Genomic DNA, 7284 nt, shown 5'->3' on the forward strand with positions numbered 1-7284 from the left:
GCCTGATTACAGTCTGGTTCAGTCTCCTGGGACTTCCTTTCGCTGTGATTCAGCAAAAAATCCAGGGTTGAATTTCCCACTCCCTAGATGCTAAGTCTTCCTCTTTCTTAAATTATTACCTCATTTGCTGCAGCACGTAATCAAGTAACAGCATGAGGGTTACTTCTCCTGCACTTAAGAGTACATAAAGAGTACATAGGAAGTACATTTTCTGAATCCCAGTATTTTTCCATTTAGGCAATTTATAGTTTGCATAACTATTGCTGGGTCTAAGTTGACAATCATTTTATTTCAGAATTTTAAACAAAAATATGAATTAATGGGCAGAATAATGGATGCATATTGCTGAAGGTGCAAATTAGTGAGCTGGAAGATTAGGCAAGGGATTATTCCAGAGAGTAATGCAAGCAGATGGCACATTAGGATATGTGATGGGTATATGATGGATATTAGGAGACATGAAAGAAGGAACCAACATATGGATAATAAGAGTATCACAAAGGGAGGGAATATACAATAATGGGGAGGAAAACCTCAAAAGAAAAAAATAAAATAAAATATCCCAGAGCTGGAGGAGAGATTTGAGATTCTAATTGAACGGTCCTGCTGAGTGCTTAACAGGAAGAAGCAAAAATCTCGTCAAATTAAATTATGGTAAAATTTCAGCTGATAAAGAAAAAAATCCTAAATGCCTCAAGAAAAAAAGTAAAACCCAAATATTACCTATTAGAGATTGAAGAATTAATTTGGTATCATAGTATTCATCAGTAATAAAAACTAAAAGAGAGAGAGATAATGTTTCAAAGTTATGAAGAACTGTAACTTGTGTCTAATTATTATATGCCCAGGCAAGCCAACATTTGCTGTGAGGGAAGAATGAAGACATAAGACAAAAGGATACAAGGAACTTACCAACTTCAGACTGTCTGAAAAAAATTCTTAAGAATACAGTCCAGCAAAATAAATAAATTCAAGATAGAGGAAGATGTACAGTATGTACAACAAGCAAGAATATACAGTAAATCTTTAAGTTAAATCTAAATAATTGTTTATATGTGAGGAAAAAAGAAAATTTAGTGTTCAGATCCTAGAAGACATAAATATGGGAGATGAGAGGAGAAGAAAGGAAGAAAGCTTGTTAAAAACATTCTTGTGGGCCGGGCCTGGTGGCTCACGCCTGTAATCGCAGGACTTTGGGAGGTCAAGGCGGGCAGATCACGAGGTCAGGAGATCGAAAGCATCCTGGCTAACACGGTGAAACCCCGTCTCTACTAAAAATACAAAAAAATTAGCCAGGTGTGGTGGCAGGCACCTGTAGTCCCAGCAACTCAGGAGGCTGAGACAGGAGAATGGCGTGATCCTGGGAGTCAGAGCTTGCAGTGAGCCAAAATTGTGCCATTGCACTCCAGTCTGGGCAAAAGAGCAAGAGACTCTGTCTCAAAAAAAAAAAAGGAAAGAAAAAAATAAGAAAAAAACATTTCTGACCAGACTTGATGGCTTGTGCCTGTAATCTCAACATTTTTTCAGTCCAAGGTGGGAGGATTGTTTGAACACAGATGTATCAGACCAGCCTAGGCAACACAGTGAGACTCTATAAGAAAATTTTTAAAAATCAATTAGGCATAGTGGTGCACACCTGTATTTCCAGTTACTTGGGACACTGAGGTGGGAGGATTACTCATGCCCAGGAAGTTGACGCTACAGTAAACAACAGAGCAAGACCATGCATCAAAACAAACAAACAAAAACCAAAACAACTAACAGAAAACATTTTTTTAATTTGGAAAGATGATATCAACACTGATGAACTCTAACAAACTTTTAATAGAGGAATTTTATAACTTATATTTATAAAACATCTTATTATGTTGCTATAAACATGTGTGTGCAACTATCTTTTTCATATAATGACTTCTTTTCCTCTGGGTAGATACCCAGTAGTGGGATTGTTGAATCAAATGGTAGTTCTACTTTTAGTTCTTTAAGGAATTACCACACTGTTTTCCATAGTGGTTGCAGTAGTTTACATTCCCATCAGCAGTGTAAAAGTGTTCCCTTTTCAGCCCATCCCCACCAACATCTATTATTTTTTAAATTTTTTATTATGGCCATTCTTGCAGCCATAAGGTGGTATTGCATTGTGTTTCTGATTTGCATTTCCCTGATCATTCGTGATGTTGAGCATTTTTTCATGTTTGTTGGCTATTTGTATATCTTCTTTGTAGAATTGTCTATTCATGTCCTTAGCCCATTTTTTGATGGGATTCTTCGTATTTTTCTTGCTAATTTGTTTGAGTTCCTTCTAGATTCTGGATATTCATCCTTTTTCAGATGTATGGATTGTGAAGATTTTCTCCCCCTTTGTGGGTTGTCTGTTTAATCTGCTCAGTGTTTCTTTTGCTGTGCAGAAACTTTTTACTTAAATTAAGTCTCACCTATTTATCATTTTTTCTATTGAATTTGCTTTTAGGATCTTGGTCATCAAGTCTTTGCCTAAGCTAATGCTTTGAAGGGTTTTTCTGATGTTATCTTCTAGAATTTTTATGGTTTCAAGTTTTAAGTTTTTGATCCATCTTGAGTTTATTTTTGTATAAGGTGAGAGATGAGGATCCATTCACATTCTTCTACACGTGGCTTGCCAATTACACCAGCACCATTTGTTTGAATAGGGTGTCTTTTTTTTTTCTTTTTGAGACGGAGCCTTGCTCTGTCACCCAGGCTGGAGTGCAGTGGCAGAATCTCGGCTCACTGCAGGCTCCACCTCCTTGATTCAATCCATTCTCCTGCCTCAGCCTCCCGAGTAGCTGAGACTACAGGCCCCCGCCACCGCACCCGTCTAATTTTTTGTATTTTTAGTAGAGACGGGGTTTCACCGTGTTAGCCAGGATGGTCTCCATCTCCTGACCTTGTGATCCACCTGCCTCAGCCTCCCAAAGTGCTGAGATTACAGGCGTGAGCTACTGTGCCCGGCCTGAATAGGGGGTCTTTTCCTTACTTTCTGTTTTTGTTTGTTTTGTCAAATATCAGTTGGCTGTAGGTATTTGGATTTATTTCTTGGTTCTGTATTCTGTTCCATTGGTCTTTATGCCTATTTTTATACCAGTACCATGCTGTTCAGGTGACTACAGCCTTATGGTATAGTTTGAAGTCAGGTAATGTGATGCCTCCAGAATTATTCTTTTTGCTTAGTCTTGCTTTGGTTCTGCGGGCTCTTCTTTGGTTCCATATGAATTTTAGAATTGTCTTTTCTAGTTCTGGGAACAATGATGGTGGTATTTTGATGGAACTTGCATTGAATTTGTGAACAACTTTTGGCAGTATGGTCATTTTTACAATATTGATTTACCCATTCATGAACATGGGTTGTGTTTCCATTTGTTTGTGTCATCTATGACTTCTTTCAACAGTGTTTTATAGTTTTCCTTGTAGAGGTCTTTCACCTCCTTGGTTAGAAATATTCCTAAGTATTTTTTTTTTGCAGTTGTTGATTTCATTCTTAGCGTGGTTGCTGTTGGTGTACAGCAGAGGTATGATTTGTGTACATTAATTTTGTATCCTGAAACTTTGCTGAATTCATTTATGAGTTCTAGAAGCTTTTTGAAGGAGTCTTTAGGGTTTTCTATGTATATGATCATATCATCAGCAAACAGCAGCAGTTTCACTTTCTCTTTACTGATTCGATCATTTCTTTCCCTCCTTTTGTTTGATTGAGGTTGTTGTTGTTCATTTTCTTTCCTTTAGAGCAGTGATTTTCAAGGGGTTACTGTTGGGTGTTTTGAATGGATGACTTATTTGTTGAGATAATTAATTTACAGATGCAATATGTTTAGCATTCCTTACCTCTGCATACTAAACTCATACCCCAGTCACTGGAGCAAGCAAAGATCACCCACACAATTCAAAAGAGTCTTAGGGAGGCTATTTCCTTCCTCTTTGATGGTCACTGTTCAACTTTTTCATTTTCTTTTTCTTTTTTTAGACATAAAATCTCATGCTGTCACCCAAGCTGGAGTACAGTGGCACCATCATTGCCCACTGCACCCTGAACCTTCCAGGCTCAAGCCATCCTCCCACCACAGCTGCTTGATCAACTAGGATTACAGGCCAGAGTCACTGTTCTATAGTTGGGAATTAGGAGCAGTTCCTAGATCAATTATTCAAGCACTTTCTCTTTTGTTCCTAACACACCCATTTAAGTGTGTATTTTCAGACTAAAGACAAGCTCCTAGATTAGGTAAAAGTAACATTTAAAAATAACTATAATAATAAAGAGTATATAAATAGTAAGGTAAAAAATGCTAATTTTAAGAGAAAGTGAAAAAATAAATACTAGAGGAAATCTAATGAAAAGAAAGCAGGTACAGTCAGCACTGAAAAGTAAACTCAAGGTGAAAATACAAAGTACTTAAAATGTTAATGACATTTTTGGTCCATCAAGAAGATATGACCATTATGAAACTTACACAGGGTCAGCATCACTAAATTTAAAAATCCAAAATGTTCCACAATCTGAAACTTTTGGAATGTGAACATGACACCACAAGAGAAAATTTCCACACCTGAAATATTTGCTTTCTTTCTCTTCTTTTCATTAATTGATTTTTCTTTGGTCATCTGATGAAGGCAATCTTTGCTTCTGATGGTTCAATGCACACAAACATTGTATACAAACCTTGTGAACAAAATTAATCAAATAATTCTATAAAATTAATTTCAGGGTACGTGTATAAGGTGTATAGGAAACACAAAAGAATTTTGCGTTTAGACTTGGGTCTCATCCTCAAGATATCTCGTTATGCATATGCAAATATTGCAAAATCTGAAAAAAATAAAAAATCTGAAACACTTCTGGTCCCAAGTGTTTCAGATAAGGAACAGACCACTTCCATACCTAATAACACGACTTTTAAAATGTAAAGCCGCTTGTATACCTAATAACACGACTTTTGAAAAATGAAGTAGGCTGGGCGCGGTGGCTCATGCCTGTAATCCCAGCACTTTGGGAGGCCGAGGCGGGCAGATCACAAGGTCAGGAGATGGAGACCATTCTGACTAACACGGTGAAACCCTGTCTCTACTAAAAATACAAAAAAATCAGCCGGGCGTGGTGGCGGGCGCCTGTAGTCCCAGCTACTCGGGAGGCTGAGGAAGGAGAATGGCATGAACCTGAGAGGGGGAGCTTGCAGTGAGTTGAGATGGCGCCACTGCCCTCCAACCTGAGCAACAGAGCGAGACTCAGTCTCAAAAAAAAAAATTAAATAAATAAATAAAGCAAATGCTATAGAGAGGAAAATGACAAATATACCATTATAGACTTTTTTTTTTAATTTTTCTTTCTTTCTTTCTTTTTTTTTTTTGAGAAAGAGTCTTGCTCTGTCGCCCAGGCTGGAGTGCAGGCTCACTGCAACCTCCGCCTCCTGGGTTCAAGCGATTCTCTTGCCTCAGCCTCCCAAGTAGCTGGGACTACATGTGTTTGCCACCATGCCTGGCTAATTTTTGTACTTTTAGTAGAGGGGGGTTTCACCATCCTGGCCAGGCTAGTCTTGAACTCCTTACCGCGTGATCTGCCCACTTCGGCCTCCCAAAGTACTGGGATTACAGGCTTGAGCCACCACGCCCAGCCTGGGAGCCTTTTTGACATGAACTTTTCAATCATTGACAGATGCATAATGAAAAAATGTAAGTAAGCATAAATAAGCATGTAGGAAATTTAAATAGCACAATTAACAAGTCTGGTGAAAATATAAATGTATGCATATCCCTCTGATAGAGAAAACACATTGTTTTCCAATAGACACAGATGTCACAAAAATTAACATTGTATTAAGTCAAAAATAAAAATGTTCCTGAACTCCCTTTTTAAAATTCAAGTATGTCAAATTAAATCAAGTAATCCTTCAACTTAGAGCAATATATAAGAACATCAAACATGTAAACATCAAAAGACAGAAATAAGCCAAAAGAATTGCACTGTCCCTTTATGTGCCCTAAGTTGCAATGTCAAGCTATAGTTGGATATTATTCAACCATTTCCTGCCCATTGCCTAGAGGTAGGGGTCTTCACTTCTCTGTCTAGTCTAGGACTGGAACTGCCTCATGACACCTACAGCTTGAGGGTGCGTGGAAAACGGAATGTCAGCCAGATATTCCAAACAGAGCCTCTGCCAGCAGGACCAGGTGACCATTCCTAGGAGAGAGATTGTTCTCACCCATTATCAGGGCTTTCCTCCAGGCTAAAACTGTGGGTCTCTAATGGAATTCTTATTCAATTTTCTCACCCCATTAGAGTACCCAAAATTTTCTTTAATAGAAATCTTAATTTTTTTTAATTTTATTATTATTATACTTTAAGTTGTAGGGTACATGTGCACAACGTGCAGGTTCGTTACATATGTATACATGTACCATGTTGGTGTGCTGCACGCATTTAGCATTAGGTATATCTCCTAATGCTATCCCTCCCCCCTCCCTCCACCCCACAACAGGCCCCGGTGTGTGATGTTCCCCCTCATGTGTCCATGTGTTCTCATTGTTCAATTCCCACCTATGAGTGAGAACATGCGGTGTTTGGTTTTTTGTCCTTGCTATAGTTTGCTGAGAATGATGGTTTCCAGTTTCATCTCTGTCCCTACAAAGGACATGAACTCATCATTTTTATGGCTGCATAGTATTCCATGGTGTATATGTGCCGCATTTTCTTAATCCAGTCTATCCTTGTTGGACATTTGGGTTGGTTCCAAGTCTTTGCTATTGTGAATAGAGCCGCAATAAACATACGTGTGCATGTGTCTTTATAGCAGCATGATTTAAAATCCTTTGGGTATATACCCAGTAATGGGATTGCTGGGTTAAATGGTATTTCTAGTTCTGGATCCCTGAGGAATTGCCACACTGACTTCCACAATGGTTGAACTAGTTTACCGTCCCACCAACAGTGTAAAAGTGTTCCTATTTCTCCACATCCTCTCCAGCACCTGTTGTTTCCTGACTTTTTAATGATCTTAAATCTTAAATGCAATAACATAAAGTAAAATAAAGCCTAAGTCCCAACAAGGGGAAATTTTCAAAAATAATCTGAAAACTTCCCGCGTTTTCTTGTTATGTTGTAATGAGTACTCCTGCAATTCCCCTATTAAGGATTCAGACAATGGTTGTTAATTCATTCTGCTTCTTCTGAGACTAGGAAAAAAATTACTGGGCTATGTTATATCGCAAGTGTAGATTATGCAGAGTCTTCATCAACAGAAACAAAACATGGTGTGGGGCGGGGATGGAACAATTTAA

This window comes from Pan paniscus, chromosome 21, assembly GCF_029289425.2.
Source record: "Pan paniscus chromosome 21, NHGRI_mPanPan1-v2.0_pri, whole genome shotgun sequence".
Classification (NCBI taxonomy): domain Eukaryota; kingdom Metazoa; phylum Chordata; class Mammalia; order Primates; family Hominidae; genus Pan; species Pan paniscus.